Source organism: Bemisia tabaci, chromosome 8, assembly GCF_918797505.1.
Source record: "Bemisia tabaci chromosome 8, PGI_BMITA_v3".
In the NCBI taxonomy this organism is placed as follows: Eukaryota; Metazoa; Arthropoda; class Insecta; order Hemiptera; family Aleyrodidae; genus Bemisia; species Bemisia tabaci.
The window spans coordinates 41,299,415-41,311,799 of NC_092800.1; the positions used below are offsets into that span (position 1 = coordinate 41,299,415).

Sequence of the window (12,385 nt, forward strand, 5' to 3'; positions counted from 1 at the left end):
AACGTAACATGACTCAGCGATAGTATGAAAGACCTTGCCGCTAAATTTATTGTAAAAAACCAATATTTTTTCCACGATTCAATGGTAGGAGGATGCCTTTCTGTGCAACTTGGCTAGCTCACCGAGTGGCAACTTCACGATGTGCCACTTTCATTTCTTTTCCTGGCGCATCCTCAGGGATACCACTTACTTTTTGCCGTGCTGAAGGAAAAACGCCGTATGAGCCTTCAGACGTTGCCAGATTCTTTTCACTAAAAATCGACTTTACTAGGAAAATTTTGAATATTTTTCTTTGAATTTTTTAGACGACTTTTCTTGCAATTTCATCTCAAATATCTGAAAAGTCCAAAGAAAAATATGAATAACTTTCCTCAAAAATACACGTTCTACCTGCGGAAATTTGGCATTTCTGGAATGTTCATACATCGTTTTTCCTTAGCCCGGCAGCATTAGTATGACGCGGATTGAAATAAAAAGGCACACATAAAAAGCTTTTTGCCGTCATACTCTTAAAAGTTGACGATTATTGTATTTAGGACGCAGCGTCTGATCGTGTGAAATTCCACTTCGGGCATTAACACTTTATTGCACACCGTTTGAGAGTGCTTATGCTCTGATATCTTCTGCATGGCTTTAACTGCGTGCAGTTTCGCAGAGATCATAAAGTAACATTTTGTGGCCGACGAATGAAAAAAGGGAACTGATAGCTGAACTAATCGAAGTTTTAAACTTTTTAGATATAGACCTTCTTGTTTACATTTGCTTTATTTTTTAGCTTGATCAAAATTGTATCGAACTTTCAAAAATAATCGTGAAAATGAACAAGACATCGGCCTTCTCTGCCGTGCTAAGGAAAAACGCCGTATGAGTCGTCAGGCGTTGCCAAATTTTCTTTGATTAAATACAAATTTCCTGGTAAACTTATGAATATTTTTCTTCCAATTTTTCAGGGGAGACTCTTTGTATTTTGATCTAAAGTTCCTGCAAATTTCAAGGAAAAGTATGCATAACTTTCCTCATATATAAACATTTTATCAAAGGAAATTTGGCAGCGCTTGAATGTTCATACTTAGAACAGCAGTTCTGTGGTGTAGCGCTTGCTCTATGATCCAGAGGTCCCGGATTCGATCCCAGCCAGATGACCCGAGTTTGATGGTAATGGGACTATAGGGAAGGCCCCACGGCCCATAGTCTGATACTAATGAAATTCATCAAATTTGAGACATCTGCAAATGGGCCTATTTATGCTAAAAGGAACTATGTGCAAGTGGAAATATGGGGTGTGCTCGTGCAAGCTGCATAGGAAACAATGTAAAAGTGGATATAGTTCCTTCGAAGAAAATGGAAAAGCGGGATTTGACATTAAATCAAAAAGAACTGAGCGCTAACTCGTGAGCCGTGGGCATGTGACAAGAGCGTTGTGGGCAGGGCTCATGAGTTAATGAGTCCCGCCACCGATTTCCCCTACGTGCCCCGTCTCGATCGTTGCCGCTGACGTCACTGGCGCTTTTAAATTCCCATTCATTCTTATGGCCCTCAACTAACGAGCACACCCCATCTTTCCACTTCCACATAGTTCCATTTAGTATAAATACGTCCAAATTATCCATTGTTCTTTGGGGTGAATACCGCCCAGTTTAAAGTCAAACTTTGATCAGCCCCCCCCCCCCCCTCTTTTGGACGAAGTGTTATCAAACACTTTTACTCTCTCGACTCGTGAGAGCGATATATCGAATCAGAATTCGCGAAGAATTCGCGGCGTACTCCGAACGTTCCCTCTCGAGTCTCGTGATAATGGATAGCTATCTGGGAGCGATAATGGCCCGTTTGAGGAGGATTTCTTGTGATTAGCGCAATTTCCCCGGTTTGCATCTCATCCGCGGCGAGTTATTCGCGATTCCGCGGCTGTCACTGTCCGCGACGCCGCCTCAGCTTTGTTTATGATGTTGATCACATTAAATAACGAGAGAGAAAAAAAGAGAAAGAAAATCGCGGGTCGTCAATTGCCGCGATACGAGCGATATTTGTTATTTATGTCCGACTCTAATAAACGTGCCGATTCCCGCGCGTCCATCCCTTCTCCGGGGTTGCCAGTCCGAACCAAAATATCATAAATATTATTAATTCGAAAATTAAATATTTGAAAACTCATAGGCGTAGCTAAGGTTATTTTGCTGAGGAGGGCCTGCCCTCCAGCACCGGAAGGTCGAAAAATTTGTGAAATTTTGACTCTGTTTTGACGAATTTTGAGGCTCCCGTGACAAAATTTATCTTCAGTTTCTGCACAAAAGCTGCGCAGTTTTATGTGCTTTCAGCACACACATACTTTCGAATTGTTCAATTCAACAGGTCCGGGAGATTTTTTGAAAGTGGACATAAAATCCGTGTGCCGATATTTTTTCAATGCCTCTTTGAATTTGACCACTACTCGCGGTGCGTAGATAATCTTGTCACATTGACAAGACTATCGAGTCCGGTGGCTCAGAAACCTAGAATATAAAACAAGACTGGTCTTGTTGCATTAACAAACGAGTATTGTTTCCCAAACAAACTGAGTTGTTTGGCAGACTAAAAGTCTTGTTCCTGAGACAAGGTAGGTTTAACAAGTTTATCTTGTCTCTGCGGCTCTACTATTTTTTTCAGTGTGGTTTTTACGCTCTTTCACCGTATAACGTGATAAATACTTTTAAAGGTGCGCTGCTAAAAACTTTGTTGTGTGACCTATTTAAAATTTAGTATTTACAAAGCACCTATTTACTGTTGCTAACCGATACGGGAGAGGAAATGTTAGAAAAAAAGTGGAAAGGGAAAAATCAGCTCTTTCTAAAAACAGTTGGTAGTGACGACCGAAAAATTCTGGATAATTTTCTCGAATGACTAAAAACTGGGTCCTTTTTCCATCTTCTTTCCAAAAAAGTCAACTTACATCAAAACTGTAAAGAATTTAGGGCAAGTACCTATAGGTATAGTGTGATTAAAATTATAGAACGTACACAAAATACAATTTCTATAACAATAAATTGCTACGCCCATGCCATGTTTGCCATTTGGACTTGTTTCTATCAAACGGAACTATGAGCATTAAGACATGAGCCCTGAGACCCATAAGAATGTACACATAATAGGGCTCACGCCACAATGCACATAGTTCCGTTTGATAGAAATACGTCCATTTATCAAAAATGAATGGAATCGCGACTAAGATTTGTTCTCACGATTTCTAGGAATTTTGGTGATTCTTAAAACTAAATATCATAGAAGAGTATGGACATCTAGTAATTGCTGCGTGATTTTAACCAAAGCTGAGAAGAAATAGATTAATGGCACAATTTATATCATAATTTTTATATTTTTGTTCGATGAAATCTCATATAAGCAGTCGTCATGGAGATGGAGAATCACAATATAGAGCTAACAGTTATTTTTACGAAGATACCTTATGTTCCTGTACCTGTTATTGTCAGTTTTCAATTTGTTTACTTTCATTACGAGTCTCAATTATGGCAAATTTAGTTTACAATAGAATTTGAATAGCAATTCCCATTTTTCAATTAAAAAATGTTACTTTGGTAACAGGCATACAAAAATCTCTTTCCATCATAACTAATGATCTAACTTTACAAAACAAAGCGGAGTCGCAATCTGAGAATTAAAATTAGGTTATAGCTGTTTGCAGTTTTTTTTTATTTCCTTTTTATTTGATAAGTCCCACGCCTTACACATGCAAGATGCCCACGTAAAAAAAAACCGTTATTCTACATGCGGTGCACTATTAATTGCTAAATCTTTATTTCTCCGATGTAATCACCATTGTTATCGCGCTGTACCGTCACCAAAACATTAGGCCATAAATAAATAATTGGTGGTACTCGGTCATTGAGTTCCAACGCGTTAAAATAAACGAAACGATCAAATAAAGGGAACGATACTGGCTGAGCCAGTCCAAATATTCAATTAAGCGGACAGATGATCGCACTAAACGTTTATGCACGAGTAAACTTCTCTGCTAAGTCAAAACGTCGTAAGAGCGTTCAAATTTTGCTAAATGTCCTGGCTAAACTAAGTATTTTTAAGGAAAGTTCTGTGAATATTTCCTTTTGAAGTCTCAGTTGTAATAGGTAAAATTGCGGATAAAATTCCCTGATAAATTAAAAGTAAAAAATTAAGAAGTTTTTAAAAAAATCCTCGATGTATCAACAGAAATGTGGCAGAGTCCGAGTGTTCATAAGTCGTTTTTCTTCAGCAGTTTATACGTCAGTAAAGACGACTGAAAATTTTAAAGCACCCGCGGTATCCGAAGATTATCCGACAGATAATCTCGACCGTGCTCCTGAGACGGATCTTAACGACCGAACTGAAATATGACTCCAGGAAATTAGTGCACCGTTTTTAACGCCTTTGTAGCACACTCCAGCATTGACAGTTATTCGTCACCTATTAAAGCTGACAGTTCCCAGAATTCACTCCTAATTTTTTTACCTGAACCCCCATTTCCTTGTATTCTTTCTCACAACACAGCGCAAATATCGCTCTGCATGAGACATTTATTCTGCCTAGTTGAGGAAAAACGCCGCATGAGCCTTCAGGCGTTGCCAAATTTCCTCCGAGAAAACGCTAATTGTCTGGAAAACTTATGAATATTTTCGCTCCAATTTTTTAGATAATTTTGTCCTCAATTTCACCTGAAGTTCCTGAAAATTTCAAGGGAAAATATTCATAAGTTTCTTCAAAAATAAACATTTTATTGAGGGAAATTTGGCAACTCTCGAATGTTCATACGGTGCTCTTCCTTAACACGGCAGTATTCTACCTTACTAATAAAAAACGCCGTGTGGACATTCGAATGTTGCCGAGTTTACGCTGACAGAGAATTTATTTTTGACGAAATTTATGGATATTTCCTTGAAATTTTCATATAGTTTAGATCAAATTCCGAGGGAAAAACCTATGAGTTCTGACAGAAAAATCTGCAAAAGTTCAAAAATTGTGTTCAATCTTTAAAAAATTTGACAACGTTTGGAGGCTCTGACGGCGGTTCTCCTCAATCTGGCTGTACTTATATTCTTAGTTGTGTTTTCCCGCTGAGGTTTGCATATATCTGTTCTTGATTTTTCGTTAAAACCATATGTGTTAGCCTATTATGATGAAATATGGAGCTATTGAGACATGTATGAGGCCTAATACTATTTTTCGGAATATTTTTCGAAAAAACGCTGTCGAAAATTTTGAGTTGCAAATCGTTCCAAAAAAATTGTAGCAAATCTAAGACTGGATAAATTACAGGGCAGCATTCAGAATCAATGCGCGGGGGCATTATGACATTCTGCCTTATTCGGAACCCATAGTTGGAGCCGGGCACATTATATCCTTCCCGCGAAATTGAACGTGCGCCCATCAACATGATACAGCCACTGGCAGACCAACGCAACGGGCGCAGCCGCTGAAAGTGCAGCAGTAAAATAGATTTATTTTTTTCCATCATTAATTTATAATGACCGACAGCGAGCACTTTCTCTTTCGATTAATTCTTCCTTTCTTTCTTTCTGGATCATTTTTGCTCTTCGATTCCCGCAGTTCCATATTCGACCGCCTGGGTATCCGCAAAAGCTCTTGATATTTTCGTCACGCGAATATCACTACTGAACTTTGATTCTTATCATTAAATTTTGACCACTTTCATTTGAGTTTCGTTATGTAGTCTGAGTACCTTTCCCATTGGTGACAGCTGACAGGTATGCCATTTTCGGTCGATTATTTATTCTAGCTGTGCGAGAAAGATGGGGTTTTTAGTTCAGTGATATAAGTAATGGGCTTGGAGGACAAGGCGCATTAGTGCAGTTTTTGCCATTGTGAGAAACACGTGTTTGAACTTTAAAAATTAAATGGATCCTTATGGCGGAAAGAAAGTTCAAATTGATTTTTTGATGCTGAAAAATCGGAATTTTGGGTGCGAATTTTTCACAGAATATGCATTTCAGACTAGTTTTACCTGGAATTATTAATTTCTCAATTTTTTAAAAAACTGCATTCATGCGCCTTGTCTTCCAAGCCCCTCAATTATTTTTTTGTGAGGTATCAAATAATTAAAACGAGTCATTTCTTAAGAGGCCAAACCAAGGTCAAATTGGACTGCATTTTGCAACAGTACAATTTTCACAAATTTCCAGTAAAATTCAACGGTACAACTATGAAAATAGACCTTTCCGAGGGATTACAATTTGCATCTGTAAAATATTGAGAACATGAAAGAAAAAAAATTGTTAGTCATTAAAATGTTTACGATATGTGAATAGATACTTTAAAGTGGGTAAAAATTATAGAATTTTTCCTTGCGTAGTTTTCCGTTTTCGCAACAACAAATCACTGAAATTTGTTACGAGAGTCTATTTCCAAAGTTATAATGTTAAATTCTACTCAAAATTCGTTGAAAATGTCCTATTAATGCTGCAATGTCAAGGATCCCCTTAATTATAACATAAACCATACGACGCAAGAAAAGAGGCTCTTTAGGGAATGCCTTTGCATACGAACAGCAGTACGTCTTCCGAAAAATTTGAAAAAGCTAACTCTGTCGAATTTGCTTTAACTATGGAGTTTTCTAGTTACATATTCATAAAAGGAAAAAAAGTAGCCTCAATAAGACAACTAAACTCTCAAGTTGCAAAGTTTTCGCTATTTTACATACTTCACAAGGTTAGAATCTAAATTAAGCTATTAAATAAGATGATGAAAAATGGGGATTACCACCTCATCACGCGACTAAACAAACTAGTAAACTTACACTCTCGGACAACCTGTAATCGCGCTGTCGCTATTGATTTTAAACAAATTCAAAATTGAGACTTGCAGAACACACCCATAAATACGTCCCTGTTCAATTAAAGCCGTCCGACCAATTACGTAAAATAATTAAATTGCCCCCAGGAGATAGACTGATTGATGAAAAATCGATTATTGGAGTGTTTTTCGAGCTGCTGCCAGACCACCACCCACCTCCAACGAGTTTTCAACCGGTCGACGATCGTCAACTGAGTCGCTCGCTCCTGCGAAAAAATCGCCTTCAATTTCTGCGACGGCAACACTATGAACAATATACTCGAACCAATAATACCGAGCTTTTTTTGTACTGTAAATAACATAAAATCACACAGTATGGCGTTTGAAATATTCTGGTTTATCTAATATCCATGAGGGGACACGAATATCGATAGTATATTACTCGCAAAACTACGTAAATTCCCCTCCCCAAACGAATAATGTTCACTGAAGATTTTCAGTGGAGAATTTTAATTATTTTTTTTAATTTATTTATTGATTAATTGATTTATTTATTTATTTACAAGAGAGGAAGAGTGAATGCATTGCCCTTTGCGAATGAGATCTAGCTTTCCTCAGGCGATTTCAACGATGAATTCCAAGCATACTGATAGCTAAACTACCTATAAGAAGATGGAAAACCCCGAATATATAATCTATTATATTGTGGTACAATTTTTTTGTTCTTCTTTGATAAAGTCCATTATATAAAAGTTACACCAAATTAGATAAACTGAAATTTGAAGGAGATCAGAGCTTTTCAGTAAAGAAACATGACCTGCTTAAAAAATAGGGACTCCACACTTTTTCTCTCTTTCTATGAAGAACACTATTAAAAAGGCCAATGAGAATGAGTAACTTGACTGGATCCATGAGTGTTCTTTCAAAGGAAGATAAATATTACCTCAAAATTGCCTTTTTAAATATCTTGAAAATGATGAATGATGAATTCCCGGAATGGTACCCAATGTCGTTAGATAAGTCATAAATAATGATGAGGTGTTATTATTGATATAAGGAGCAGTAACACTGAAATAGCCTCGTCTTACCTGATGTTTCAGGGATACGAATCCAACGTCACGGAGCGCAGTTTATGGGCGATGATAACCCCTACGTACTCCGCACGTTAAGTCCGTTTTTCTTTTTCACGCAGAAAACTTCACTTAACTTTGAAGGAAACGAATACTACACCTTCCGCACTCACTTTCTTTTTTAAAAAAAAAGAAAAACAAGTTTTATTACACTGCTAATAAGGTCAAATATCCGCTATATATTTCCGAAAACTGATTTTGCGCTTGTGGTATTGTGACTTTCCATGGAAAATACCTACACTTTGTAAATTAAAAATGAAACATTAAAAATAAAGAAAATTTGAGCCGTAACAAAGGACCCACGCACACCCGGCAGAACCAAAACTATGTTTATCAGATGGTAAAGAATAGAATTTTTCACATCAACACAAAGTTTCTCAACCTATAACTAAAAAGTGGACCCTTTGTTTTAAAAATAGTCTGAGTAAACTGATATAATTATATGAATTTCCTTTCATAATGCCGACCAGGTTGTGAGGACGGCACATTTAGTCGATTATTGCGTTGAAAATAAGCCTCATGCATAAATCAATTTATTTTTAAAAGGGTACCAATGTGAATTCAATCTTCTTCTTTAATTGAAAGTTAAACACCTGGTTTTGGGGCAAAGATCTTGTTTATTGAACCAAATCTATTATGCTCCGATCAATACTGCGTTACAAGAAAATAAATACTTTTTGAGCCCTCAGGGCCGATTCAATCACCTCTGATATAATTTATCCTTTCAACAAAACAAAAATTCAAACGCTATTTTAGGATAATTTTAGGGCGTGTGTAAAAAATATTATGGTCTGGATGACAAATTTAGTTCTGATGGAATACTTTGAAACTTTGAGTCTTAACCTCCGGTTAAAATTTGTCAGGCACCTGGGGTGCTTGTCAAATTTCCATCAAAGAATAATTCCTTAACAGGAGGTGATAAAACCGGGCCTTAGGCAACACAAGCTTCTTTTCCTTAGGCTGAATTATAAATTTAATTTTTATCATAATCAGAATAATTAAGAGAGTATAATATTTACTAAGTCTCCCTTCCTAATGCACGATAAGGAATGAAGTAGATATCTAGTTTGATTGCAAAATTTGATCTGTACTTGAGATGTATCCTTTCTGTTATTTAATATTCCATCCTTTATATCCGCTTTCCCAGTTGTTCCGTTTCACTTTAAAAACTTAAATTCTTTAAATACTTAGGTACTTATTTCTGACTCTATTATTCCTCATGCAGGCAGTAAACGCAATCACATTAGTGAGAGAAAGTAATCATAGTTTGATTGGATAGTAATTACGACTAAATTTGGGCTGGATTTGAAGTTTTCCGGAATCTTTTAAAATTATGCTTATGTGACCGTCCACGGGTTCTACAAGGGAACTTAAGGCATGGATACAAATTTTTCAGGATGGCAACTTGTGTCAGAAAGTCAGTGTTTTAGCTTTTATTAAAGAAGCATTAAAAAACAAAAAGCTAAGGGTGTTTTGATTCATTTTGTGCCAGGAGAGAGCATAACGTCAAATTTTAATTAAACACTTTTCGAGCCTCGATCATGACAGATGAAAAATTTAAATAATATTTTCTTCAAATTAATTTTTTTTAAACTATGAACTGAAAAGCTTCATAACTCTGACTTTTCCTCTCTTTGCCAAAACATTCATCCCCACTTTCCTACGCACGGGAAAGAATTGAATGTTGCTTTAGCATTAATAATGTTAAAAAAATGTGCGACAAGTATAAATGATACGATAATAAAAAATACCTGCTGATTTTACGATAATAAAAGCTTGGTTAACAACGTCCGCGGTCAAATGAGCAAATTGTATGTTGAGTATTTTTCAAATGTAAAATCAAAAGTTGATACTTGTCGCACATTTCTAACAGTATGAATGCTAAATGAATTTTTTTTTTTTTCGAGCGGGATAGTCCCAATAGCCCTTCATTCTCCTTAGCACAACGGTGCATTCACCTCTACCCATGCCCCTTAGAAACCCACTATAGCCTCGAAATCAGCCTGAATCCTCCATTAACTTTCAACAATCCGTCCCTTCTATAGTCCAAAGTTGGCTGTAGGAGAAGGTCACAAAGTCTTTTAAAAAAAACAAAAAACAAAAACATACAAAAAAATTTTTAAAAAAAATGAAAAATAAAAAAATATAAAAAATAAAAAAAGGAAGAAGAAAAAACGGTGCATTATCCGGGGACGGTCACATGTGTCCAATCCTAAGTTTTCGTACACAACATTCACCTCTACCCATGCCTTTAGAAACCCACTATAGCCTCGAAATCGGCCTGAATCTTCCATAAACTTTCAACTATCCGTCCCTTTAGTCCAAAGTTGGCTGCAGATGCTAGTCACAAAGTCATTTAAACAAAACGAAAAACAAAACAAAAATAAAAAAACTAAAAAAATAAATAAAAAAATTGAAAATTAAAAAAATAAAAAATAAAAAGGAAAAAGAAAAAAAAGGTGCATTATCCGGGGACGGTCACATGTGTCCAATCCTCAGTTTTCGTACACAATTGCAAAATCCTCATGATAGCCTCAGTTGGCTGCAGGTGCTAGTCACAAAGTCATTTAAAAAAAAAAAAACAAAAACATACAAAAAAACTAAAAAAACTAAGAAAAATAAATTTTAAAAAAAAATAAAAAATAAAAAAAATAAAAAGGAAAAAGAAAAAAAAGGTGCATTATCCGGGGACGGTCACATGTGTCCAATCCTCAGTTTTCGTACACAATTGCAAAATCCTCATGATACATACACGATTGAAACTGAAACACTCGCGATTGATGGGGTTTTGGATCCCGAAAAATCCCTCGACGGAAACGAGCGTGGAACCCGAGAGGGCGAACCGGAAACGGAAACGCGAGAGGGCGGGAAAAGGGGAAAAGCGCGAGTGCGATCGCGGCGAGGTCGAGGGGGTCCGGATTCGCAAGAGGCCCGAAGGAGATCAAAATCGAGACTGAATCAAAGAGTGGTGAATGATTCATGGAGCGGCTCCCCGCGATTCCACCGCGCCGCCGCCGCCGCCGCCAGCCCCGACGCTAGCGCTCCCATTCACTCCCACCCATAAACTCTCTTATCTCTCTCCTCGCACTTCCTCGCTTCCTTCCTTCCAGTTTATTCTTCTTCCTTCGCACCCACAAAATCATATTCTTTTGCCCTTTAATGGATCGTATTTGATAGTGGTTCGGTGAACGATAGAACATAACCTCGAAAAAAATAGTTTGGGATTTAAGTTGGAAAAGCTGAAAATGAGAAAATTCTCACGCCATAACACTCCTTATCTCTCTCCTCGCACTTCCTCGCTTCCTTCCTTCCAATTTATTCTTCTTCCTTCGCACCCACAAAATCATATTCTTTTGCCTTTAATGGATCGTATTTGATAGTGGTTCGGTGAACGATATAACATAACCTCGAAAAAAATAGTTTGGGATTTAAGGTGGAAAATCTGAAAATGAGAAAATTCCTACACCCATAAACTCCCTTATCTCTCTCCTCGCACTTCCTCGCTTCCTTCCTTCCAGTTTATTCTTCTTCCTTCGCACCCGCAAAATCATATTCCTTTGCCCTTTAATGCATTGTATTTGGATTGCATTTTGCAAAAAGGAACCACTATCTCTGGCTCTTCCGTAAAAGCACCTTTCTGCATCGGGAAATCAATGGCATGTATGCTGTTTCTAAATTGAGCCAGAAATAGTGGTTCCTTATCGCAAATATAATCCATTTGATAGTGGTTCAATGTATCGTTTGATTCAAAACGATAGAACATAACCTCGAACAAAAATTTTGGGATTTAAGGTGGAAAATCTGAAAATGAGAAAATTCCTACACCCATAAACTCCCTTATCTCTTTCCTCGCACTTCCTCGCTTCCTTCCCTCCAATTTATTCTTCTTCCTTCGCACCCACAAAATCATATCCTTTTGCCCTTTAATGCATTGTATTTGATAGTGGTTCAATGTATCGTTTGGTTCGAAACAATAGAACATAACCTCGAACAAAAATTTTGGGATTTAAGGTGGAAAATCTGAAAATGAGAAAATTCCTACACCCATAAACTCCCTTATCTCTCTCCTCGCACTTCCTCGCTTCCTTCCTTCCAATTTATTCTTCTTCCTTCGCACCCACAAAATGGCATTATTTTTCCATTTAATATTTTTTCATTTGCTTAAGCCCTTTAAAAAGGGACCAGTGACGGAGACAGAGATTTCTCATGAAGGACCCATAAAGAAGACATTTGCAACGCGTGAATGTTTTAGGCTTAAGGTGGAAAATGTCAAAATCGAGAATCACTGTTTCTAGACATTTCTTGGTCTCCTGAATGCATCCTCAAAAGTTATAAGCAATTTCGTGAGATTTCACGCGAATAAACTTCATGAAATTTTTCATCTCTGCCCTTACCCGAAATTTAGAAAAACGACAATTTTTCCAAAAATTTGAGGACTGCTGTATGCATAAGTCCAACATTTCTTATAAGGGGAGGAG

The 12,385-nt window shown here is 37.1% G+C and overlaps 1 protein-coding gene across 1 annotated transcript in view; it reads right to left on the minus strand.

Annotated features, from left to right (window-relative positions):
* Sb (serine proteinase stubble) overlaps window positions 1-10,925 on the minus strand; it is a 183,909-nt gene extending 172,984 nt beyond the window's left edge. The window contains exons 1-2 of the mRNA XM_072303283.1: window positions 10,660-10,925; window positions 7,866-8,147 (exon numbers count right to left, since the gene is read on the minus strand). The gene's annotated coding sequence lies outside the window, so the exon portion shown is untranslated. The remainder of the gene's footprint in view (window positions 1-7,865; window positions 8,148-10,659) is intronic.
* Between the last annotated feature and the right edge of the window lie 1,460 nt (window positions 10,926-12,385).